General features: G+C 39.2%; 1 protein-coding gene across 6 annotated transcripts in view; it reads left to right on the top strand.

Moving 5' to 3' along the window:
• The first annotated feature begins 811 nt into the window (after positions 1-811).
• The window catches only part of ATP10D (ATPase phospholipid transporting 10D (putative)), a 127,183-nt gene continuing 100,378 nt past the window's right edge, over positions 812-27,616 (top strand). For 3 of the 6 annotated variants that reach the window (XM_012179906.5, XM_060417071.1, XM_060417072.1), the window contains exons 1-2: positions 812-1,028; positions 7,563-7,690. The gene's annotated coding sequence lies outside the window, so the exon portion shown is untranslated. The remainder of the gene's footprint in view (positions 1,029-7,562; positions 7,691-27,616) is intronic. The other 3 variants (XM_012179904.5, XM_042251364.2, XM_042251365.2) reach the window with 1 other exon arrangement.

The raw sequence follows: 27,616 nt of genomic DNA on the forward strand, positions 1-27,616 counted from the left end.
AGTCTCCTAGCTACATGGTTCTGTCCTGATGGGCTCTTCACTATTAGGGAAACGTTCGTACTATCATTTAGTTTTCTTCACTCTTGCCACGTATTTAAACATTTGAGAAAATGGAAGATAAATATACAAAAAAGTTGTGGAGAGATTTGCCCCTCTTTATCTTTGTGGGATAAAACAAGTGGCAGCCAGTGATTCTTACTATTTGGTCTGAATTATTGTTCTGCCTTCTCTGCATCCCCTTTCCCTTTCTCAAGGCACTTTGCAGGTGAGAAGTGTTGAGAGAGCTGATGGGTTGTTGGAATTTACTTGGAAGTAAAATATATTTTTAAAGCTGTGAGTTTTAAGCTAGCAGACCATGGCAGCACAAAGCCACATAATTCAGGGTGAAGAAGGGGATAGAAGGTCAAGGAGTGAGGAAAAAAGACCAAATAATTTTTTTTTCTCAATATCTCTTTTCTAGTTAACATCAATATTAAGTATTTAGATTTGACCCTTTTACCCTCCAAAAATAATTCCCAAGAGTTTCAAGTTTAGGTAAATGAATGAACTGTTAAAACAGAATTTCAGCGATACAAAAATAAACCGAACACCTGAGCAGGCAGGTTCTGGGTTACCGGGAGACATCTGCATCAAGCAGACAGGAAGCTCCCGCCAACAGCTGGAGCTGGGAAACCCCTCGGCGGCCAAGCCCGCCCCTTGCACCTGACGTCACGAGAGGCGGGGCGGCGAGCGATTGGCCTTCCGCGGAAGTTCGGGCCACTCTGCATCCCAGCGGAAAGCGGAGGCGGAGCCGCGGGGGCGGGCCGCCGGGAGCAGAAGGTTGCCAGCTCGGCCCCGGCTGGGCTCGGGTTTTGGCAGCTGACTTTGAGAGCCGTCTGAGAGGTGTTTTGTTGGGTTTTTTCCTTCAAAGTCAAATGGCTGGCGTAGAAGCATAACCCGCCTCCTCTCTTCGGATCTGTGCTTGGTTCTTCTCTTGCATCTTGGGACTTGTGACCATCATGCTGTGATGTGTGCCCAGAGAGAAACTGGTAAGGGTGAACCAGCGAGCCTCTGACGGTTTCCCTGCCTTCCTTTTCTCTACTCTTTTCCCCTGTTTCTTTACTCTCTCTGTCCTCTGCCTCCGGCAATAGTGGTGTTCAAATCGGATGAAGTACCTCAAAACTGGACTTTGTAGCTTTGTTAAACTTTAAAAAGAAGAATCTTAACACCATTTTCAGTCACTTGATTACAGGAGAGGGATGACTATCTTTTCTGAATGCTGGGTTTTATGAAAAGATAAGTTATGCACACACACCCTTTGTCATCTCATTGTGAAATCGAACAGTTTAAAGCAATTTTGGCTCTGTTTCAAATATAATGAATAGAATAGGGATTGAGATTTTTACCCAGTAGATAAACCACGGATTGATTCCTTAGGAAGAAAAAGGTGTTTGTGTTGGAGCTTGCCCAGAAATAGTTTTTACAGGAGCCGTACCAAAACGCCCTCAATTTTCCATGCAAACACTAATTTTGCAGAGCTTCATTGTTGTTTGGGGCACCCTTTACTTTACATTGTAAAACCTGTGATTATACTTTACAGAAGAGAGACATCTGGTTGGTTAGTGAAACCCTCCATTCTGGAAGGTCAGGCTCCCTGTGCCTTCAGAAATCATGTATTTAAACTATTCATAATCATAAGGGCACGTCTCCTCGGGTATTTAGAGTGTTATCTAAATAAAACCAAAGATTTTTTTTGCTTCTTTTCACATAAGTTCTTTTCAAGGAGAAAAACAATTCCGTAGTCTGAGGGCAAGTCTCTGACTCTAATCAACCTTGAAAGAGGACCCACAAGGATAGGGCACTCCTTATCCACCAATGTTACTATATCCGAAAAGTAACTCCAGAGCAGATAAATATTTTGAAATTCGGCTAGGTCACCGTTTCTGGGAAGAGTACCATCAGAAAGAGAGATTTGGTGGCTTGTTTAGAGCCAATGTGTAGCACATGATCATTGTAACGGTAAATTCATTCAGTGCCCAGGTGTGAGCACTCATTCCAGTTTACCCCGCAAGGTAATCTCTCTCCTTCTGAACTCTGCTGTCCATGATACAGATACCTATTACCTACATTGTGATAATTTATCACAAGGAGATCATGCTATATAATTTGAAAAACAACTCTCCAACATTCAAAAACTTTTAGACAGTTTTAAAAAGTAACACTGTAACTGCTAAACATTTGTTAAGTTGTATAAAAAAGATGGAGAATCTGAGCAGTCTAAAATAGGATGTCAGTACTGTTTGACCTTTGCCTAATAACTGAATATTTGTTCAATACGATTGCTTAGTGACTAAATAGAATTTGAATGGGCTATCATTTATTTTGATGTTAGTAAATGGAGGAAACGTTTAGAATTTGATTATAATTTGTAATAGAACAGAGATGATACATCTGTTAGACAAATGGACTTAGAATTAACTTGAAAAATTAAGAGGTAAAAAATGTCCACATATTCAAGCCGTCTCTACACACCTTATTGTCTGATCTAGTTGAAAGTAGTCTTTTTAATGAGGCAAAACCAAAGAAAATGCTACAAACAAGATCACTTGAGGATCCTCAAAACTCAAAGCATTAGCAGCTGTGCAGGTTTCCTTTTCAGCTGAAATAGGTTTGTTGTGAGTATATTCTCTTAAAACATCATTCCCTTCCTCCCTGCTGTGAAAGAATTTCAATCTGAAATTGATAGAATGAATGATTTCCCTCATGTGCCTTTAGGAAAGCGAAGCTTAAAGACTGGGAGACCAATTTCCCATAAATGCCTGATTTACAGAGGGCTTCCCTGGTGGCTCAGATGGTAAAGAATCTGCCTGCAATGCGGGAGACCTTGGTTTGATCCCTAGGTTGGGAAGATCCCCTGGAGGAGGGCGTGGCAGTCCACTCCAGTATTCTCGCCTGGAGAATCCCCATGGACAGAGGAGCCCGGTGGGGTACAGTCCATGGGGTCGCAGACAGAATAGAGCGACTAAGCACACACACACACACAGAAGTCGATAATTTGGAAGTTTCTTAAATGTCAAGGAGTTAATCAGAAGTTTTGCCTGTTATCAGCATTGGAAAGTTTTTGCTTGTGATTTCCAGAGTAAAAAATAAATGACCCAGGTCAGGTTGGTGTCCAAAAAACGAGTTACATTGAGTTTCTCTTGTATGATTAGACTGGTCGTATCTGCTCAGGGAATTTTCAAAGCAGGTCTCCGTTTATTTTGACTTTTTAACAGATACTCATTGAACTCTCTCGTTACATGCCCTGCCCATAAACACAGCGTATTCCAAACCCTGCCGGCTTCCTCAGTGTTAAAGCCTGTGATGCAGGAGATGTGGCTTCAATCCCAAGGTGGGGTAAATCCCCTGGAGAAGGAAATGGCAACTGACTCCAGTATCCTTGCCTGGAAAATCCCATGGACAGAGGAGCCTGGTGGGCTACATTCCATGGGGTTCCAAAGAGTCGCACAGGACTAAGCTACTAAACAACAACATTCCAAATCCTCAATGAACTCACTTCTGGCTTGCTATATAGTTCAGGTGTCCAAAATTGTAATTCCTCTGTTATTCCCAAATTCGTTTCTTTGAGCATGCCTCTCAATTTACGTCTTTACTAAGATGGAGGACATTTCTACTGTAGATGGATTTATTTCATTTTAGAAACCATCTTAGTCATAGAAACAGTACTTTTACAAAGCTAGTATCACAGAGGAAAAGTAATGGTGGTACCAGTTTTGAAAAAGAGTGTGTCCCTGTGGACTACAGCCCATCAGGTTCCTCTGTCCATGGGATTTCCTCCCTTAATTTATTTCGCTAAAATCTACTTACTCCATTTAAGGCCATTCTGAAAGAGGAAGATGGGAACAACTACAGTTCTGTTAAAAAAACAAACTTACAAAATTTTAACTCTTCAGGTAGGATAAATAATTTTATAAATCTTATTATTTTGGTTATAAGGAAGGTGAAAATTAGCTTTACATTATCCAAAAATGTGAAGTCTTTCTTCAGTTTAGTGAGTGAAGTCCCTCAGTAGTGTCCGACTCTTTGAAATCCTATGACCAGAGCCCACCAGGTTCCTCAATCTGTGGGATTTTCCAGGCAAGAACACTGGAGTAGGTTGCCATTTCCTTCTCCAGGGGATCTTCTCCACCCAGGGATCGAACCCAGGTCTCCCGTATTGAGGACAGATACTTTACTGTCTGAACCACCAAGGAAGCATTCTTCAGTTTATAGTACTCGTAATTACTTAGCACTATGTTTAAAAATTCTCATTCCTCTTGCAGACTATAATAATACATAGAAAGTTCTACTAAAAATCTTAACTGTCCTTTCTTCTTTGCTAAAGTCTTCCATAGAGAGGTATTCTCAGATAGTTTAATGACATATTCTACTAATCTGTGATGTCTTTCAGCCGACAAATTAACCTTGCCATGTTAGAAAAATGCCTGTCTTTTAAAAAATTTTTATTGAAGAATAGTTGACTTATGATATCATTAGTTTCAAGTGTGCAATATAATATTTCAATATTTTATACATTATGCATGAAGTTATTACAATATTATTGATTGTTTTCTCTGTGCTATGCATTATATCCCTGTGACTTACTTATTTTATAAGGTAGTTGGCACCTCTTAATCCTCTTCACCTGTTTGATCCATTCCCCCTCCCTTCCTGCAACCACTAATTTGTTCTCTATATTTGAGTCTGTCTCTGCTTTGTTATATTCGTTTGTTGCTTTATTAAATTTCATATATAACTAAAAACATACAGTATTCATCTTTTTTCTGACTTATTTTACTAAGAAAAATAACCTCTAGGTCCGTCCTTGTTGTCACAAATGGCAAGATTTCATTATTTTTTTTATGGCTGAGTAATCTTCCGTTGTGCATATATACCACATCTTTTGTATTAATTTGTGTGTTGAGGAACACTTAGCTTACTTTCATATCTTGGCTATTGTAAATAATGCCTCAGTGAACATTGGGCTGCATGTATCTTTAGTGTTTTAATTTGGGGGGATAAATACCTAGAAGTGGAATTGCTAAGCATGTGGTGGTGGTTGTCGTTCAGTCACGTCTGACTCTCTGTGACCCCATGGACTGCAGCATGCCAACCTTCCCTGTCCTTCACTATCTCCCAGAGTTTGCTCAAACTCATGTCGATTGAGTTGGTGATGTCATCCAACCATCTCATCCTCTGTCACCTCCTTCTCCTCCTGCCCTCAATCTTTCCTAGCATCAGAGTCTTTTCCAATAGAGGCAGCTCTTCGCATCACCAAAGTGTGGAACTTCATCATCAGTCCTTCCAATGAATATTCAGGACCGATTTCCTTTGACTGACTGGTTTGATCTCCTTGCTGTCTAAGGGACTCTCAAGAGTCTTCTCCAATACCACAGTTCAAAAGCATGATTCTTTGGTGCTCATGCTTCTTTATGGTCCAAGTCTCTCATCCATACATGACTACTGGAAAAATCAGAGCTTTGACTAGATGGACCTTTGTTGGCAAAGCTATGTCTCTGCTTTTTAGTTCTGTTTTTGAGAGGACTCTGTATTGTTTTCCAGGGTGGCAATGCCAATTTACATTTCAATTAACAGTGCACAAGCATTCCCTTTTCTATACATTCTCACCAATACTTGATGTTTCTTTTCGATGATAGCCATTTTGATAGGTGTGAGGTAATAGCTCATTGTGGTTTTGATTTGCATTTCTCTTCTGAATAGTGATGCTGAGCATCTTTTCAAATGCTTGGTCATCCGTATGTTTTATTTGAAAAATACCTATTTAGATTCTGTGCATTTTTTAGTCAGACTGGCTTTACTTTTTGATACTGAGTTGTATGAGTTTTTAAAAATATATTTTGGATATTAACCCCTTATCAGACATATCATTTACAAATACCTTCTCCCATTCAGTAAGTTGTATTTTCATTTTGTTGATGGTTTCCTTCTTTGTGAAATAGCTTTTTCATTTGATGTGGTCCCACTTATTTTTGCTTTTTGTTGCCCTTTCCTAAGGAGACATATCCATTAAAAATATTTCTAGGACTGATATAAAAGTATACTGCCTTTGTTTTTTACTGGGAGTTTTTTGTATCAGGTCTTAGTAGAAGCCTTTCACTTTTCAGGTTTATTTTTGGTTTATTTTTCATCCTTTTACATGTGATTGTCCAGTTTTCCTAACACAGCTTATTGAAGAGGCTGTCTTTTCCTCGTATATTTATGCCTCCTTTGTCATACATGTTAAGTCGCTTTAGTTGTGTCCGACTCTTTGCAACCATCGTGGCCCACTAGTTCCCTCTGTTCATGGGATTCTCCAGGTGAGAATACTGGAGTGGGTTGCCATTTCCTTGTCTAGGGGATCTTCCTGACCCAGGGATCAGACCCAAGTTTCTTACATCTCCTGCATTGCCCAGCAGGTTCTTAACCACTAATGCCACCTGGGAAGCCCCCTTTGTCGTGGAGTAATCAATTGATCAGATGTGGGTGGGCTTCTTTCTGGGTCTGTTCCATTAATCCATGTGTCTGTTTTTGTGTGAGTATCATACTGTTTTTATTACTGTAGCTTTGTAGTATAGTCTGAAGTTAAGGAGCATGATGCCTCTAGTTTTGTTCTTTTTCTCAAGATTGCTTGGGCTAGTCAGGATTTTTTGTAGTTCATACATATTTTAGGATTACTTATTCTAGTTCTGTGAAAAAATGTTGTGGATGAATTGATAGATATTGCATTGAATATGTAGATTGTTTTGGATAGTACATTAATTTTAACAATATTTTTGTGATCCATGAACACAATATATCATTCCATTTATTGGGGTCAACTTCAGTTTCTTTTATAAAGGTCTTATATTTTTCAGAGTACAGGTCTTTCATTTTCTTTGGATTTATTCCTGGCTATTTTATTCTTTTTGGTGCAATTGTAAATGAGATCGGTAGCTCATTTTTATTGTATAAAAATGCAACAGATTTCTGTATGTTAATTTTGTATCCTACAATTTTACTAAATTTATTCTAGTTTTTCTTTTTTTTGGTGGAATTGTTAGAATTTTCTGTATATAATATTATGTCATCTTCTACTAGTGATAGTTTTAATACTTCTCTCCCAGTTGTATGTCTTATTTTTCTTTTCTGATTGTGTAACTTGGGACTTCCAGTACTATGTTGAATAAAAACGGGAGCATGGTCATACTTGTCTTATTCCTGATTGTAGAGGGAAAAGTCATAGCTTTTCACTGTTAAATAGGATTAGCTGTTGGTGTGTCATAAATGGGATTTACTATGTTGAGGTATGTTCCCCCTGTACTCACTTTGTTGAGAATTTTTATCATAAATATATATTTTTAATAATATCCTATTCTTTTGAATATAATTTTTTCATCTTAGTAGGTAAAGACTTACTACTAGATATCCTTTTTAATTTCCCATCATTCCTTAATTTGTACTTGAAATGCAAACCATATTGAACTACACAGTGTTATGTAACACTGGGTTACAGGGTTTTCCAGCTGCCTTACCTTTATTCATATTTTCTTTTCTAAAATTTACAGATCACATATCTGATTCTCGATATTTCCCAAGACTCAGTTAAAGTTCTGTCTCTTGGGCAGCCTACCCTACTTTTCTGTCTTCCAGTCTCATGTCGTGTATTCTCCTAAGATGTTCTAGTTCCGTAAAGGTATGTACTGCATGATTAGTGTGACTTATTTATTTTATTTTTGTCGAATTGAGTATTTTGACTGGTTCTGGGCATGTTTATTCATTCTCAAAGTACCAGCACTGTGCCTATAAGACAAGGTAAAGGAAATGAACACTCAAAGGTAAGCTCCTAGAAGACAGAGATTTTTGTCTGTTTTGTTCTCTGATTAATCTCTGTTACCTGTTATAATGCTGGCATAATAGTGGAAGCTCAGCAAACATTAGTTGGAAGAATGAAGTTGAGCACTTTCAGTGTGCTGGACAAGTACTGGTACATTGATTTCATAAACCTCCTTTTAAAACAGTGTGAGGCTGAGTAGTATTCCATGGTATATAGTACACATAAAAAGGATCACATGTAAGTCAGTGCTAATGAGGTGGATGGATCTAGAGCCTATTATGCAGAGTGAAGTAAGTCAGAAAGAGACAAGCAAATGTATATTAACACGTATCAGTGGAATCTAGAAAAATGGTACTGATGAACCTGTTTGCAGGGCAGCAATGGAGACGCAGACATGGAAAACAGACTTGTGGACGCAATAGGGGAAGAGGAGAGAGGGTCACTGAAACTCGTACTTCACCATATGTAAAATAGACAGCCAGTGGGAATTTGCTGTATGATGTTGGGGACTCAAACCTGGTGCTCTGTGATAACCTAGAGGGGTGGGTTGGGGTGGGAGGAGGAGGGGAGGCTCAAGAGAGTGGGGACATATGTATACCTATGGCTGATTCATGTTGATGTTTAGCGGAAACTAACACAATCGTGTAAACCAATTGTCCTCCAGTTACAAAGCAAAAAATTGTCATTTAAATGGTAAAAAAAGAGTATGAGGCCTATGATTTTATTTCCATTTTACAGATGAGGGACCTGAGGCTCAGGCTAAGAGTTTGTGATACAGACTGAGAATCTGAGCGTCAGTACCATTGGAACTCTTTAGAGCCTGTGTTCTTTATACTAACTGCAGATGAATCTGCTGTTTTGAAAACAGCTGATTATAATATCACTTTTAATTCAAATGGATGTGTTTTGGAGGGTGGAGGGCATCTAGTAATTATTGGAATTGACCACTTATCATGAATCCAATTTCGAATTCCAGTGAACACCATCCATTTCTTTTTAATACCATTTGTAGTTTTCATCTCTTATTGCTATTTATATACTGTACTTAATAACACTTAACTTGCAAGCTTTGGGGACAGTTTAAATACAGTCATCCCTCCCTGCCCTTAGCCCTTAGTGGCTCAGACTGTAAAGAATCTGTCTGCAATCCAGGAGACCCAGGTTTGATCTCTGGGTCAGGAAGATCCTCTGGAGGACGGAATGGCAACCCAATTCTTACCTGGAGAATTCCATGGTTGGAGGAGCCTGATGGTCTACAGTCCCTGGGATCGCAAAGAGTCAGACACAATTGTTACTTACATTTGTGAGTTACAATTGACTAACACTTACATATCCCTGCCTATCTGTGCGAGGTTGGTTCCAGAACCCACTGTGGATATCAAAATCCACAGATGTTCAGAATGCAGAGTTGACCCTTCATATCATCAGTTCCATAATTCAGCGAGCCATGGTTGGTGTAGTACTGTATTTATTGAAAGCAGTCAGCATATAAGTGGACGTATGCAATTCAAACTCATGTTGTTCAAGGGTCAAGTGTATGTATGTTGTGACAGTTAAAGTAATTGACATATGTAATCTGTGCTTGTGTTACTTTGTCATGTGCTGAAGTTATTTTTATCCATTGTGAAATTATCTGTGAAATATTTATATCATATTTTAAGTGACCAAAATACTTCCAGAATTGAATCTTGAAAAAAGGTTTTAGAAATGAATTAAACCTCTTGTTCATTATACTGGAATATTTTTTTAATAATTCAACTAAAATAATATCTGTCTTCATCATTTATCCAGTAATACCACAAGCTTAAAAATTATAGTCTTTCATGTGTTTATTTGGTTTGTAATTTAATAGCTCAGGTTAATGATCTGCAAGAGGCCTTTGGAAAACATTTGTGGTCTGTTTAGTTTTATGAGTATATACATTCTTTCAATGCCTAAATTCTTTCCATTTTAGCTGCAAATAACTCCACTTCCCAGTTTATGCTTTTTTCCTCTTATTATTCCATATTCTTTTAAGCGTTTTATTTTCTTTTGCTTTTTACAAATTTCCATGATGACTAATCCAGAAAATAATTGCCCTATGTATAAAGGAGTATAAAGAAGTAGTTTCACTAATTATTTAAATAATGTATGCATCATTGGGGAGGAAATGAATAGTTGCATAAAAATGATACTTAATAGTAATGAATCCATGGAGAATATATACTTTAAATTAAAAATCAGTCTCTCTAAAACAGTCACAGATATAGAAAACAAACAGACTTATGGTTACCAAAGGGAAGGAGTAGGGGGAGGGACAAATTCCATAAATTACGGAATTAGCAGATACACACCACTCCATATAAAATAGATATGGATTTACTGTGTGGGACAGGGAATGGTATTCAGTATCTTGTAATAATCTGTAATAGGAAAGGATTTTTAAAAAGGAACTATATATATGACTGAGTCACTTTACTATACAGCTGAAACTAACACAATATTGTAAATCAACTATAGTCAATAAATAAAATTTTTAAAAGGTACAAAAAATCTCTTCAGAGCAAATTTGGGTTGCCTAGGCTCATGGTTTTAAGTCTGGTCCCCAGTGTGAGAGCATCAACATCATTCGAATTTCTTAGAACTGCCAGTTCATAGGCCCCACTGCAGACTGACTGAATCAAATTGGGGCGAGAGTGTGTGTGTTCCAGGTGGAATCTGTGCTTTCGCAAACTTTCCAGTGACTCAGATCTCTGGCAGTTTGAGGACACAGGCTTAGGCTTAAGAATCTTAAGATTTCTTTATTTTGTTATTTTACTTAATTTTAAAATTGTTATTTGATGTACAGTTGATTTACAGTATTAGTTTCCTATATGCAACATAGTGATTCAATATTTTTGTTGATTACACTCCATTTAAAGTTGTCATTAAATGTTGGCTGTATTCCCTGTGCTGTACAGTCTCTGCCCTTGTAGCTTTTTTATACATAGTAGTTTCTGCCTCTTAATCCCCTATCCCCATCTTGCCCTTCTTCCTTCCCTCTCCCTACTGGTAACAACTAATTTGTTCTCTGTATCTGTGAGTCTTTTCCTGTTTTGTTATATTTGTTCTTTTTCATCTTTTGGATTCCATGTATCAGTGATAACATACAGGATTTTCTCTGCCTGACCTAATAGCATAATAACCTGTAGGTCCACTCATGTTGTGGCAAATGACAGAATTCACTATTTTTTTAGTGGCTAATAGTCCATTGTGAGTGTGTGTATGCGTGTGTGTGCCACATCTTTATCAGTCTATCTGCTGATGGACACTTAAGTTGGTTCTATATTTCAGCTATTATAAATTCTGCAATGAACATAGGTCTTTTTGAATTGGGATTTTCATTTTCTTCAAATACATAGTCAGGAGTGGAATGGGTGGATCATATGCTAGTTTTTTGAGGAACCTCTACACTGTTTTCCACTGGGCTGCTGCACAAGTTTATATTCCCACCGAGAGTGTACCAGGATTCCCTTTTCTCCACATCCTCATCAACATTGGTTATTTGTAGACTTTTTGGCGATAGCTGTTCTGACAGGCGTAAGATGATACCTCATTTTAATTTATATTTCTCTGATTAGTGATGTTGAGTGTCTTTTCATGTGCCTGTTGACCATCTTTGTCTTCTTTGGATTTCAAAAATCAGGTGGAATTGACCAAGTAGAATCACACCGAAGCACCCCACTCCATCATTCAACAATACTTTTTCCCACACTTTTTTGATTGCTTGACTCTTATCCTCTTAAAAATCAAATTCTTTTTTGATGAGTACTCATTCCCTGGACGCATAGTGTACCATAGTGAACCTGACTGGACATTAATTTATTTAAAAAAATACTCATTGAGTACTTGCTATGTGCTGGGCATTGTCCAGTTAGTTACTGGTTAAAGCAGTATACCAGATGGTCTTATAGAGGAAACAGACATGAAAATAATAATTATAGCTCATTCCTCTATCTTTTGAATAATCTTTTAAAGCTTATCTTGATGATCACAATACAGTGTGTTTATTATGTTTTACACACACAAAAATACACACTTCATCACATAGAGCTGAAGGTTGCAGTCTTTGTATGAATGAATAAAGATAACACACTAGGAAATTTGTATTCTGCCAGTTTAAAAAGATACTTTGTAGTTTTCAAAATGAGCACTTATCTGGGGTTTAGCTCCACTTATTTAATGGTTAGTGTTTTAATGCTCTCAGTATTTGCTATTCTGAAGCCTGGCCATAAACATGTCAAAGTTTGTCCCAAGGGAATTGATCTCTGAAGTATTTCAGGCAATGAGGGAATCGCATGAACTTCTTGCAGGATCCCTCTCCTGAACTGTGTGGTCTTTGAAGACAAGAACCACAGAGTTTACACATAACTTTTCATCATTTTGGTTTTAATGCCTGGACAGTACTTTGCTGACATATGGTAGCCTTTTGGTAGCTATTTATTAAACAAATGTAAGGAAAGGCAATCTCTGAACAGTGAGAATAGGTTTCACTAAAATAAGTCTTCTGTTTCTATACTTCTGCTTCCTGAAGACCACTGAGGTGGTTAATTCAGTTTATTTGTTCTAAAGTAGTTGGAAATATGAGTTCAAATATCATAAAGGCAGATATTTGGGCAGCCAAGGGGAACACAAACCTATGAAAATAGTCATGAACATTCAAAACAAGGTCTTCAACTGCTGGTTGAAAACCTATAGATATACCTCTGAAGACCCTGAAGGCATCACTATATGGGGTACTTTACAATAATTGGTGCTTTGAGCATTTTGGTGATGAATTCTCAGAAAGAAAAACTTATTCAAAATGTTGTATAAAATGTAGGAAAATTGAGAACACACAATGATTTCTATCATGAAGAAGTTATTTTGATATTTAAGGGATAAACTTCAAACCTCTTGAAAAAAATAGGGTACTCAGAGGAACTTCCTTCCTGAGAGTTTTAGAACAATGAAATTCAAATTCCTCTGCTATTTTTAAAACTAGGTTCTATTTGTTTTATTTCCCCTTTTATGTCTTTTTTGTTGCAGAGTCTTATTAGCAGCCATTTTAGGGTTACCTGCTAAAGATCTTCAAAGTATAATAATTTTAGCATATATAATAAAAGCTATAATACCATGAGATAACTAAGCTTATATTACTTCTAGAGTTGGTATGTATAAGATTGTTAGAGGTATTCTGGTTGTTACTGCATATAAGAGAGGTGTTATTTTAGTCATTTGTTCATAAGTCTATTCCACAAATATGTGTTGGAAGTCTGCTCTGGGTTTGATACTGTTCTAAGCGCAGGTTACATCAGTGGACAAAGGAGATAAAAATTTCTACTCTGGAAGGGGAGACAAGAACTAAAATACAAAAAAAATTATAGATTGTTAGAAAATGACTTAAGTTTATGAAAAATAAGAAAGGGAAAAAGTATAAATTTCTGAGACAAGGCTGTGTAAGGAGTGGAATGAAGGAGAGGCAGAGGAATAGATTGGAGAGGACATTGGGAGGTAGGTGTGCGTGGCCTTCATGGCTTTTATTATAATTAACATGGTAGCCTTTCAGTTCAGTCGCTCAGTCGTGTCTGACTCTCCCGTGAACCACAGCACGCCAGGCTTCCCTGTCCATCACCAACTCCCGGAGCCTACCCAAACTCATGTCCATTGAGTAGGTGATGCCATCCAACCATCTCATCCTCTGTTGTCCCCTTCTCCTTCTGTCCTCAGTCTTTCCCAGCTTCAGGGTCTTTTCCAATGAGTCAGCTCTTTGCATCAGGTGGCCAAAGTATTGGAGTTTCAGCTTCAGCATAAGTCTTTCCAATGAATGTTCAGGACTGATTTCCTTCAGGATGGATTGGTTGGATCTCCTTGCAGTCCAAGGGACTCTCAAGGGTCTTCTCCAACACCACAGTTCAAAAGCATCAATTCTTTGGTGCTCAGCTTTCTTTATAGTCCAACTCTCACATCCATACATGACTGCTGGAAAAACCATAGCCTTGACTAGACGGACCTTTGTTGGCAGAGTAATGTCTCTGCTTTTTAATATGCTGTCTAGGTTGGTCATAACTTTCCTTCCAAGGAATAAGCGTCCCCTTTAGAGAATTTTGCCTTGGAGACTAACAGAGATCATTCTTTCTTTTTTGAGATTGCATCCAAGTACTGCATTTCAGACTCTTTTGTTGACCATGATGGCTACTCCATTTCTTCTGAGGGATTCCTGCCCGCAGTAGTAGATATAATGGTCATCTGAGTTAAATTCACCCATTCCAGTCCATTTTAGTTTGCTGATTCCTAGAATGTTGATGTTCACCCTTGCCATCTCTTGTTTGACCACTTCCAATTTGCCTTGATTCATGGACCTGACATTCCAGGTTCCTATGCAATATTGCACTTTACAGCATTGGATCTTGCTTCTATCACCAGTCACATCCACACCTGGGTATTGTTTTTGCTTTGGCTTCATCCCTTCATTCTTTCTGGAGTTATTTCTCCACTGATCTCCAGTAGCATATTGGGCACCTATTGACCTGGGGAGTTCCTCTTTCAATATCCTATCATTTTGCCTTTTCATACTGTTCATGGGGTTCTCAAGGCAAGAATACTGAAGTGGCTTGCCATTCCCTTCTCCAGTGGACCACATTCTGTCAGACCTCTCCACCGTGACCCGCCCATCCTGGGTTGCCCCGAAGGCATGGCTTGGTTTCATTGAGTTCGACAAGGCTGTGGTCCTAGTGTGATTAGATTGACTAGTTTTCTGTGAGTATGGTTTCAGTGTGTCTGCCCTCTAATGCCCTCTTGCAACACCTACCATCTTACTTGGGTTTCTATTACCTTGGGCGTGGGGTATCTCTTCACGGCTGCTCCAGCAAAGCACAGCCGCTGCTTCTTACCTTGGATGAGGGGTATCTCCTTACCGCTGCCATTCCTGACCTTCAACGTGGGATAGCTCCTCTAGGCCCTCCTGTGCCTGCACAGCCACCGCTCCTCAGAGTTGGACTGTGAAGAAGGCTGAGCGCCAAAGAATTGATGCTTTTGAACTGTGGTGTTGGAGAAGACTCTGGGGGGTCCCTTGGACTGCAAGGAGATCCAACTAGTCCATTCTGAAGGAGATCAACCCTGGGATTTCTTTGGAAGGAATGATGCTAAAGCTGAAGCTCCAGTACTTTGGCCACCTCATGCAAAGAGTTGACTCATTGGAAAAGACTCTGATGCTGGGAGGGATTGGGGGCAGGAGGAGAAGGGGATGACCGAGGATGGGATGGCTGGATGGCATCACAGACTCGATGGACGTGAGTCTGAGTGAACTCCGGGAGTTGGTGATGGACAGGGAGGCCTGGCGTGCTGCAATTCACGGGGTTGCAAAGAGTTGGACACGACTGAGCGACTGAACTGAACTTAGAGAATTTTAAATTGCGGAAGAAGTTTTAGGTTCCAAATGAAGCGTTAACAGGGCAAGTTCGAGTGTTGGACTCAGATGATAGTGGTGGAGCGATGCCAAGTGGTGAGAATCCAGATATACTTGGAAGGTGATGGTGGTGGTGCTCAGTCATGTCCAACTCTTTGTGGCCCCATGGACTGTAGCCCGCCAAGTTTCTCTGTCCGTGGAATTTCCCAGACAAGAATACTGGAATGGGTTGCCATTTCCTACTCCAGGGGGTCTTCCCAACCAAGGGATTGAACCCACCTTTCTTGCGTCTCCTGCATTCGCAGACAGAGTCTTTACCACTGAGCCATCCAGGAAGCCCCATATTTGGAAGATAGAGTCAACAAAATCTACTGACTGTGTGGTTTGTGAGACACAGGACCCTGGATGATCCAGAGGCCTTTGGGCTCAGGGTCCTAGAAGGATGGAGCTACATTCAACTAACTGACAAGACGAATCTGTGGAATAAGCAGGTTTTGGTGGGGTTAGTATCAGGAGTTCCATTTTGCACATGTTACCATTTGATGGTGAGCCCAGATGGAGATGAGCTGACTAGTTGGCAATCAGAAGTACATATCTGGAAATTAGGAAGAGATCCAGTCTGTGCTGGAGGGTGGTTATGTGGTGGGGAATCTGTAGAAGTTCTCTTCTGAGGGCTTTGACTTTCCCAGTAAAATAGAAATATGGTCTTCAGCAGAAAGGGAGCTGTTGGAAATTAGAGGAGAAAGTCTAAAACAGTTGTCGGTAAAAGTGGGAAAGTGAAGAGACTAGAAATGCTGTGTGACTGCAGTTGGCATGTCTGGTCAACTAGTAGTTCATGGTCAAGAATTTAAAGTAACACTAAGCCTGCTTATTTGCCACCATATCTTTGCACAAGTTCTTACTTACTTCTAGTCCCCTGGCATGTTTATAAGAATATTGCTGCTATCACAAAGGCAAAACATAAAAAAAAATGAAGTGACACTCTTCAGGGATTTCTCTTAGCCACTTTCAACTTTTCAGTATTGGAACAGAGTATGTAGAGATTCAGATCAAACTGATTTGAGTTGGCCAGGAAGTTCATTTGGGTTTTCTGTAAGCTGTAACTAGGGTAAGGGTTTGGCCAAGAAAGAAGTGAAAGAGGAGCTAAGAGGCTGAGAGACTATACAAAGAAGTGATAGCAGTGTTGACCACAACATTCAGACTAAGTACGGAAGTGTGGCCACGCAAGAATGAAAGGCAGTGAGGAGGTGGCGGGAGGGGGCAGCTGCTTGAAGGTCCCTGTGGGGTCAGAGAATATGGAAGGCAGAATAAAAATGAATCATTTATTTTAAACACATGTTATGTGTATATAGTGAATCATGTTTCAAATATATGGAAACTTTCTATTGAAGGCATCTAATACATTTTTTAAACTTAAATACAAATTTAAGTTTAAATTTGAATCTCTTAACTTCAGTTTTTCAAATGAAGTATGCCTTCAGTATTTTCTCCTTCTAAGTGACTTTTCCTTATCCTAGTCCTGTTCTTCCCACCCTTACATTCTTTGGAGATCCTTTGTGCCTCTGCCAACCTGTTGCTCAAGTGCTTTTGCCCTGTGTCAGAGCCTCCTAATAACTACAGAGGCTTATTTGCATTAGCCTTGGGTGAGTTTCTCACTCTGAGCCTCAGTTTCCTCATTTAAGTGGGGATAATAATTTGTGCTTTATTGTAAGAACTAACGTTAATGTGTATTTATCCCTTGCACAGAACTTGACATGTCTTTAAGAATGGTAGATACTGTTATCATCTTAGGCTTATAGAATGAGTCATATTTTATTAGAGTTGAATAAATCTCAAAAACATGCTGTTCTGTCATTTCAATAACATGTTATTTTAGAAGCATCTAGGATTATCAGTGTCAAAACATGGTATTAACGATTGCTATCATTAACCTTTTAAAAATTATTTTTAATTGGAGGATAATTGCTTTACAGTACTGTGTTGGTTTCTGCCATACAGCAACATGAACAGCCATAGGTATACATATGTCCCCTCCCTCTTGAACCTCCCTCCCGCCTCCACCCCAACCCACCCCTCTAGGTTGTCACACAGCACTGTCACACACTCCCTGCATCATGTAGCAAATTTCCACTGGCTCTCTGTTTTGCATATGATAATATATGTTTCAAAGCTACTGTCTCAAATTGTCCCGCTCTCTCCTTGCCCCACTGTGTCCACACGTCTGTGCTGTCTGTCTCCACTGCTGCCCTGCAAGTGGTTCATGTAGTACCATTTTTCTAGGTTCCATATCTATGTGTGTTAATATATGATATTTGTTTTTCTCTTTCTGACTTGCTTCACTCTGTGTAATAGGCTCTAGGTTCATCCACCTCATTTGAACTGACTCAATCAAATATGTTCCTTTTTATGGCTGAGTGATATCCCATTGTATATATGTACCACAGCTTCTTTAGCCTTTCCTGTGTTGTTGGGCATCTCGGTTGTGTCCATGTCTTGGCTATTGTAAATAGGTCTGTGATGAACATTGGGGGACATGTGTCTTTTTTCAGTTATGATTTCCTCAGGGAATATGCCCAGTGGTGGGGTTGCTGTGTCATATGGTAGTTTTATTTCTAGTTTTTTAAGGAATCTCCATGCTGTTCTCCATAGTGGTGGTATCAATTTACCTTCCCACCAACAGCACAAGAGGGTTTCCTTTTCTCCACACTCTCTCCAGCACTTATTGTTTGTAGATTTTTTGATGATGGTCATTCTGACCAGTGTGAGGTGATGCCTCATTGTAGTTTTAATTTGCATTTCTCTAATAATGAGCAATGTTGAGCATCTTTTCATGTGTTTATCAGCATCTTTATGTCTTCTTGGCTTCCCTGATGGCTCAGTTGGTAAAGAATCCGCCTGCAGTGCAGGAGTCCCGGGTTTGATTCCTGGATCAGAAAGATCCGCTGGAGAAGGGAAAGGCTACCCACTCCAGTATTCTTGAAATTCCCCTGTGGCACAGCTGGTAAAGAATCCGCCTGCAATGCAGGAGACCTGGGTTTGATCCCTGGGTTGGGAAGATCCCCTGGAGAAGGGAAAGGCTACCCACTCCAGAATTCTGACCTAGGGAATTCCATGGACTGTATAGTACATGGGGGGTTGCAAAGAGTTGGACACAACGAGTGACTTTCACTTCATTTCATGTCTTCTTTGGATAAATGTCTGTTCAGATATTCTGCCCATATTTTGATTGGGTTGTTTATCTGGTATTGAGCTGCATGAGCTGCTTATATATTTTGGAGATTTATCCTTTGTCAATTGTTTCATTTGCTGTTGTTTGCTCCTATTATGAAAATCGTCTTTTCACCTTGTTTATAGCTTCCTTTGCTGTGCAACAGCTTTTAATTAGGTCCCGTTTGCTTGTTTTTATTTCCAGTACTCTAGAAAGTGAGTCATAGAAGATCTTGCTGTGGTTTATGTCCAAGAGTGTTGTGCTTATGTTTTCCTCTAAGAGTTTTATAGTTTCTGGTCTTACATTTAGGTCTTTAATCCATTTTGAGTTGATCCCTCTGTATGGTGTTAGGAAGTATTCCAGTTTCATTCTTTTACATGTAGCTGCCCAGTTTTCCCAGCACCATTTATTGACGAGACTGTCTTTGCCCCATTTTATATTCTTGGCTCCTTTGTCAGAGATAAGGTGCCCACTGGTGCATGGGTTTATCTCTGGGCTTTCTATCTTGTTCCATTGGTCTATATTTCTGGTTTTTGTGCCAATATCATACTGTCTTGATGACTATAACTTTGTAGTATAGTTTGAAGTCAAGGTGGTTGATTCCTCCATCTCCATTCTTCTTTCTCAAGATGCTTTGGCTATTTGGGGTCTTTTGTGTTCCCATACAAATTGTGAAATTTTTGTTGTTGTTCTAGTTCTGTGAAAATAGCATTGATACTTTCAGAGGGATTGCATTGAAAGTATAGATTGCTTTGGATACTGTAGTTGTTTTCACAATATTGATTCTTTCTACCCAAGAACATGGTATATCTCTCCATCTGTTTGTTTCATCTGTGATTTCTTTCATCAGTGTTTTATAGTTTTCTGCATACAAGACTTTTGTTTCTTTAGGTATGTTTATTACTAGGTATTTTATCTTTTTGTTGCAGTGGTGAATGGATTATTTCCTTAATTTCTCTTTCTGATATTTTTGTTGTTAGTGTATAGAAATGTAAGGGATTTCTTTGTATTTTATATCTTGTGACTTTAATACGTTCATTGATTAGCTCTAGTAATTTCCTGGTGGCGTCTTTAGGGTTTTCTATGTATAGTATTACTTCTTCTTTTCCAACCTGGATTCCTTTTATTTTTCTTTGATTGCTGTGCCTCCAAAACTATGTTGAATAATAGCGGCAGGAATGGGCCCCCTTATCTTGTCCTTATTAACCTTTTAATGTATCTTTATTTTTTTTCAGCTTTAAGAATAGACTAAGAGAGTGGGAACTCACTATGAATATAGGTGAGATTTTTTTTTAGTTCCCAATAACAAAGGTACATGCATATACTTGCATCACTTACCTGTAGTTTTGCTAGCTTAATTCAGTTTTGAGTCAAAGCATCAGACAGAGGTGACTCATTTAGGTGTGTTATCCCTTCAGAAAAAAAGTTGAGGTATATTAAAGAGAGATAGTAGATATTTAAGTGTCTATATATTGACATATGTTTCAGTGTCTATATATTGGGAGATATATATGTGTGTGTGTGTGTATAGGCTTTATTCTCACGCAGGAGAATTGAAGAAACTCTTTGTATTTAATATAAGTTTGGAACACTAAGAATGGATAAGTTTTTCTGTATAAAACAATGCATTTGTTTACCCCAGTTATATTTTATACTGCTATCTTCTTTCTGGGGCTTCCCTCATAGCTCAGTTGGTAAAGAATCCACCTGCAATGCAGGAGACCCCAGTTCAGTTCCTGGATCAGAAAGCTATCCTGGAGAAGGGATAGGCTACCCAAATAAAAATGTTGTATTTGAAAATTCTAATTTGACTCATCAACAATGATATAAGCCTGTCACTTTTTGCTCTGCTTGGCCCCCTCCCTTATTCTGGGCTAGAGGCTGCTGCTCTGATGTAAATAGAACTGTATTTTTTGTTTCTGTCTCCCCACTATTAACCATTGAGTCTATTTTTCAGGCCATGGTTCTTGAATGAATGGGACTGAGTGAGCTTGATTTAAGCATTCTTTTCTAGAAAGGGGTATGTGCTTAAGTAAAATGGACTTTTTCCTGTTTAGCATCCTAAAAATGATAGAACTGTAGCAAAGGTTTTTTAGTGGTCAAAGTGAAAGATACGTAGTTTCTTATATTCTCATGTAGCACTTCCTTTCATGATACTAACCACCAGGAATCAAAAGTAATAGTTCAGTGCTTTTGGTGATGTATTACCCTTGCCTGGCCTTAATATGGAGCAAGCATCTTATCTGCAGTGATTTTGGAGCCCCCCAAATAAAATATGTCACTGTTTCCATTATTTCTCCATCTATTTGCCATGAAGTGATGGGACTGGACGCGAGGATCTTAGTTTTTTGAATGTTGGGTTTTAAGCCAGCTTTTTCACTCCTCTTTCACTTTCATCAAGAAGCTTTTTAGTTCCTCTTAACTTTCTTGACTTCACACTCCAGGATGTCTGACTCTAGGTGAGCGATCAGACCATTGTGGTTATCTGAGTCATTAAGATCTTTTTTTTTTTTTTTTTGTCTTTTTGGGCTTCAAAATCACGGCAAATGATGACTGCAGCCATGAAATTATAAGACACTTGCTCCTTGGAAGAAAAGCTATGACGAACCTAGACAGCATATTAAAAAGCAGAGACATTACTCTGCCAGCAAAGGTCTGTCTAGTCAGAGCTATGGTTTTTCCAGTAGTTATGTATGGATGTGAGAATTGGACCATAAACAAGGCTGAGTGCCGAAGAACTGATGCTTTTGAGCTGTGGTGTTGGAGAAGACCCTTGAGAGTCCCTTGGACTGCAAGGAGATCCAACCAGTCCATCCTAAAGGAAATCAGTCCTGAATATTCATGGGAAGGACTGATGCTGAAACTGAAACTCCAATACTTTGGCCACCTGATGTGAAGAACTGACTCACTAGAAAAGACCCTGATGCTGGGAAAGATTGAGGCAGGAGAAGCAGGGTATGACAGAGGATGAGATGGTTGGATGGCATCACCGATGCAATGGAAATGAGTTTGAGCAAGCTCTGGGAGTTGGTGATGGACAGGGAAGCCTGGCGTGCTGCAGTCTATGGGGTTGCGAAGAGTAGGACGCCACTGAGTGACTGAATTGAACTCCGTGTATTCTTGCCACCTCTTAATACCTTCTGCTTCTATTAGGTCCATACCATTTCTGCCCTTTATTGTGCCCATCTTTGCATGAAATGATCCCTTGTTATCTAATCTTGAAGAGATCTCTAATTTTTCCTATTCTATTGTTTTGCTCCTTTTCTTTCCATTGATCATTTAAGAAGGCTTTCTTCTCTCTCCTTGCTGTACATTGGAACTCGGCATTCAGATGGATGTATCTTTTCTCTTCTCCTTTGCCTTTTGCTTCTCTTTTCTCAGCTATTTGTAAGGCCTCCTCGGACAACCATTTTGCCTTTTTGCATTTCTTCTTGTTGGGGATGGTTTTGATCACTGCCTCCGGTGCAGTGTTACGGACCTCTGTCCATAGTTCTTCAGGCACTCTATCAGATCTAATCCCTTGAATCTATTTGCCACTTCCAGTGTATAATCGTAAGGGATTTGATTTAGGTCATACCTGAATGGTCTAGGGGTTTTCCCTACTTTCTTCAGTTTAAGCCTGAATTTTTCAATAAGGAGTTCAATGTCTGAGCCATAGTCAGCTCCCAGTCTTGTTTTCGCTGACTGTATAGAGCTTCTCCATCTTTGGCTACAAAGAATATAATCGGTCTGATTTCAGTATTGACCATTTGGTGATGTCCATGTATAGAGTCTTCTTTTGTGTTGTTGGAAGAGGGTATTTACTGTGACCAGTGCATTCTGTTGGCAAAACTCTATTATCCTTTGCCATGCTTCATTTTGTACTCCAAGGCCAAACTTTCCTGTTTCCAGATATCTCTTGACTTCCTAGTTTGCATTCCAGTCCCTTATAATGAAAAGGACATCTTTTTGGGGTGTTAGTTCTCGAAGGTCTTGTAGATCTTCATAGAATTGTTCAGCTTCTTAGGCATTTGTGGTTGGCGCGTAGACTTGGATTACTGTAAATAGAATAGTGTTAGAATAGTATAGAATGGTGTTTCTCAAAGTGGGTCCAGCACTACTTGGAAACTTGTTAAACATGTAGATTCTAGATCCCCACCCTAGATTTGCTGTATCAGACTCAGGGGTGTGTCTCAAGACTTCCTGATGCATCCTGGCATTTGACATCCACCAAAGGCATCTTGAGATGACTATGCACAAACGTGTTTTTCTTTTTAGGGCGAGTGAGCTCTTGTATATATTTCAAGTTGTTTGTTGGCTCGTGATGGGATGATCTCAGAAATTTTAAAATACCTACTGGACTCAAGGGAGTTCATTATCCTGTATTTACCTTTGGTAATCTGCCCTGCTGCAAGCTTCACTAAGCATTCATTAAGGGAAACGGGGTTTTTGAGAACTGACTGCTTTCAAGTACGTTTATGTACAAGAGGGAACATAGTATGATATGTAATTTTAGGTATGCTCTTATTGAATGACTAGCTTTTATATCGTCTCAAAAAATATACCCTGGTTAGAAATAATTTAGCTTAAAATGATTATATTTGATTATTTTTAATTTTATATATAAGTAGCATTGTTTAGTTGGAAAGGCATGCCTTTGGCATCAAACATTGTATGTCTTGAGTTCTGGAAACCTTCCTTGACTTCTTGTTTCTTCTTCTGAAAAACGGAAATAAAACTCCACAGCATGTTGTGAAATTTAAATGACATGAAAAATTTATTTCATAAGCAGTAATAATCCTTGCAGAATTGCTTGTACTTATTCTCTAAGCAGATCTTGGTTTATGTTTATTTCTGAACTTAATTGATTTTAGACTTAAAATTGATAGCTTGTAATTTTCAAAACTTCGTTTATTTTTTAGCCTCTGGAGTAAAAAGAATATTGGCTCATGTAGCATCATGCAGGCCTAACGTTAAGCTCAGCTGCTTTGTTGTTCAGTCACTCAATCGTGTCCGACTCTTTTTAACCCCATGGGCTGCAGCACAACGGGCTTCCTTGTCCTTCACCATCTCCTGGAGTTTGCACAAATTCATGTCCATTGAGTTGGTGATGCCATCCAACCATCTCTTCCCCTGTCATCCCCTTCTCCTCCTCCCTTCAGGCTTTCCAAGCATCAGGGTCTTTTCCAGTGACTCGGCTCTTTGCATTAGGTGACCAGAAGTGTTGTAGTTTCAGCTTCTGTATCAGTCCTTCTAGTGAATATTCAGAGTTGATTTCCTTTAGGATAGACTGGTTTGATCTCCTTGCTGTCCAAGGGACTCTCAAGAGTCTTCTCCAGCACCACAGTTTGAAGGCATCAGTTCTTTGGCACATCTATACACTCTCACATCTATACACGGGCAGTTTTAGACTGTTTCATAGCTATTATTTACAGCTTCTTCCTTCAAAAAGTTTAATTAAAAATATCTTTTTACTTCAAGAAAATTAGAGATACCAAGAGGACATTTCATGCAAAGATGAGCACAATAAAGGACAGAAATGGTAAGGATCTAACAGAAGCAGAAGATATTAAAAAGAGGTGGCAAGAATACACAGAAGAACTATGCAAAAAAGATTTTAATGACCTGGATAACCACGATGGTGTGATCACTCACCTAGAGACAGACATCTTGGAGTGTGACGTCAAGTGGGCCTTAGGAAACATCACTAAAACAAAGCTAGTGGAGGTGATGGAATTCCAGCTGAGCTGTTTAAAATCCTGAAAGATGATGCTGTGAAAGTGCTGCACTCAATATGCCAGCAAATTTGGAAAACTCAGCAGTGGCCACAGGGCTGGAAAAGTCAGTTTTCATTACAATCCTAAAGAAAGACAAAAGTCAAAGAATGCTCAAACTACCGCACAGTTGTAGTCAGTTCACACGCTGGCAATGTCACGCTCAGAATCCTCCAAGCTGTGCTTCAGCACTGAATGAACCGAGAACTTCCAGTTGTACAAGCTGATTTAGAAAAGGCAGAGGAACCAGTGATCAAATTGCCTACATCTGCTGGATCACAGAAAAGCAAGAGAATTCCAGAAGAACTATTTCTACTCCCCCGACTATGCTTAAGCCTTTGACATGTGGATCACAGCAAACTGTGGAAAATTCTTCAAGAGATGGGAATACCAGACCACCTTACCTGATTCCTGAGAAATCTATATGCAGGTCAAGATGCAACAGTTAGAAATGGACATGGAACAATGGACTGGTTCCAAATTGGGAAAGGAGTACATCAAGGCTGTCTATGGTCACCCTGCTTATTTATCTTATTTGCAGAGTACATCATGCAAAATGCCAGGCTGGATGAAGCATAAACTGGAATCCAGATTGCCGGCAGAAATATCCATAACCTCAGATATGCAGATGACACCATCCTTATCACAGAATGCAAAAGGAACTAAAGAGCCTCTTGATGAAGGTGAAAGAGTGGAGTGAAAAAGCTGGCTTAAAACTTAACATCCAAAAAACTAAAATAATAGCATCTGGTCCCATCACTTCATGGCAAACAGATGGGGAAACAATGGTAACAGTGACAAACTTTATTTTCTTGGGCTCCAAAATCACTGTGGACACTGACTGCAGCCATGAAATTAAAAGATGCTTGCTCTTTGGGAGAAAAGCTGTGAGAAACCTAGGCAGTGTATTAAAAAGCAGAAACATTACTTTGCCAACAAAGGTTCATCTAGTGAAAGCTATGGTTTTTCCAGTATCATGTATGGATGTGAGAATTGAACCATAAAGAAGGCTAAGCACCAGAGAATTGATTCTTTTGAACTGTGGGGTTGGAGAAGACTCTTGAGAGTTTTTTGGACTGCAAGATCAAACCTGTCAATCCTAAAGGAAATCAACCCTGAATATTCATTGGAAGGGCTGATTCTGAAGTTCCAATCCTTTGGTGAACTGATGTAAAGAGTCAGCTCATTAGAAAAGACCCTAATGCTGGGAGAGATTGAAAGGAGGAGGAGATGGGAACGACAGAGGATGAGATGGTTGGATGAATCACCGACTCAATGAACATGACTTTGAGCAAGCTCTGAGAGTTGGAGAAGGACAGGGAAGCCTGGTGTGCTGTGATCTGTGGGGTCACAAAGAGTTGGACACGGCTGAGTGAGTGAACAACATCACATTTTTACTATAACAAAAGGAAGGTTAATAATTTCTGTTTTCTTTTTATTCCCTCCTCAAGATAACCGATATTAATAGACTTGTGTGAATTTTTCTGTACTTTCATTCATGTCCTTGCAAATGTATATGAACATCCACACATTGAGGCAGTTTGTGTTAAGGCCAGTCAACGGAAGATTCAGTGATGCTCTAAGAAATAAAACCTAGACTATGAATCTGTGCTGCAGGAGGACTAGTCCTTGGTTACTAATCAGTAGACTCTTTTGTCTTGATGTGACCCTTTTGCAGCCTAAGAAATTGAAAAGACTTAATTCCAGGTTGTTGTTTCTTGATGGGCTCCTCATTCTCCACAATTGACAAAGCTCCTAAGTAGTCATAACTTCATGAGAAACTAGGCAGGGGATAGGAGCTACAGCCACTCAGATCTTTGCAGATCCTGTTTACTCATTAGGGCGGTAAACCAAAGTGAAACTTGAACTGTGTCCAAGTTCTTCTCACCATTCTTTGAACCCAGGTCTTTCGTATTAGTCTGTTCTTCATTCGTTTTTGCAAATTTTGGATTATTACATTTACATTTCTCTGTCATTTGTTTTATTCCTTTTCTGCTTTAGTACCTAAACAGTTATCAGTCCAGGTCAATGGTTAGAGAAATGTTTTTTTTAATATATGCATAATATCCCATAATGTGAATGTTATAATTTAGTTAGCTGTTCTCCAGTTGACTTTCTTGATATTTCCAGGTTGTTAGTGCCAAAAAAACCCAACTACAGTATACATTCTTGTACATACAGGTAAGACTCCCCAAAGTGGAATTGCTGTTAGTTGCTGGTATTGTTGTTTAGTCATTGAGTCATGTCTGACTCTTTGTGACCATGAGGACTACCCCATGGACTGTAGAGGCTCCTCTGTTTATAGAATTTTCTGGGCAAGATGACTGGGGTGGGTTCCATTTCCTCCTCCAGGGGATCTTCCCTCCCCAAGAATTCAACCTGTGTCTCAGAGTCTCCTGCATTACAGTGGATTCTTTTACCACTGAGCCACTGGGAAAGCCCATTGCTCCATCAGTATTCATATGTATTTAAAATTTTAAGAGATACTGTCAATTTAGAGGGCATGAGAGAGGGTAAAAGAGGAGGAAGATTGTAGCAGTTTTCACTTCCGTTGTCCAGGGGGTTGTTTATACCTATCCTCACCAGCACAGGCTATAATTACTTTAATATTTATCAGTCATATGGATAAAAACAGTATCTCCATTATACCTTCAGTTTGCAACCTTCTGGTGACTAGTGAGGCTTGAGGGTCTCTTCATATTTATTGGCCCTTTGGATGTCCTCTTTTGAGAATTGCTTATTCATATTCCTTACCCAATTTTATTGGCCTTTTTATTTTTCTCTTATAAATTTATATGACTGATTTGGTTACTAGGAATATTAAGAGCTTGCCATCATTATGCGGAGAAGGCAATGGCACCCCACTCCAGTACTCTTGCCTGGAAAATCCCATGGACGGAAGAGCCTGGTAGGCTGCAGTCCATGGGGTCGCGAAGAGTCAGACACGACTGAGCCACTTCACTTTGACTTTTCACTTTCATGCATTGGAGAAGGCAATGGCAACCCACTCCAGTGTCCTTGCCTGGAGAATCCCAGGGATGGGGGAGCCTGGTGGGCTGCCGTCTATGGGGTCGCACAGAGTTGAACACGACTGAAGCGACTTAGCAGCAGCAGCCATCATTATGAGCTGCACTTGTCTGTTGATTTTATTTATGATTTTTGCTATATAAGATAGATGATAGATAAGTGAATAGTCAAAACATTTGTCTTTACTAACTTCTCTCTTGCTTTGGAAAGTTTTTCTTAGCTAACAGTAAAAAAATATCTTTCTAAATTTTCTTCTGGTAAATTTATTGTAATTTTTGTATTTAAGTTTTTAATCTAGAGATTTGTTTTTAACTTAAAAGTTATTAAATTAAAAATTTATTAAAATTTTAATAAAAGATATATTTTTAATGTATAGAGTAGGAATTTAGCTT

This window comes from Ovis aries, chromosome 6 (assembly GCF_016772045.2).
Source record: "Ovis aries strain OAR_USU_Benz2616 breed Rambouillet chromosome 6, ARS-UI_Ramb_v3.0, whole genome shotgun sequence".
Lineage (NCBI taxonomy): Eukaryota > Metazoa > Chordata > Mammalia > Artiodactyla > Bovidae > Ovis > Ovis aries.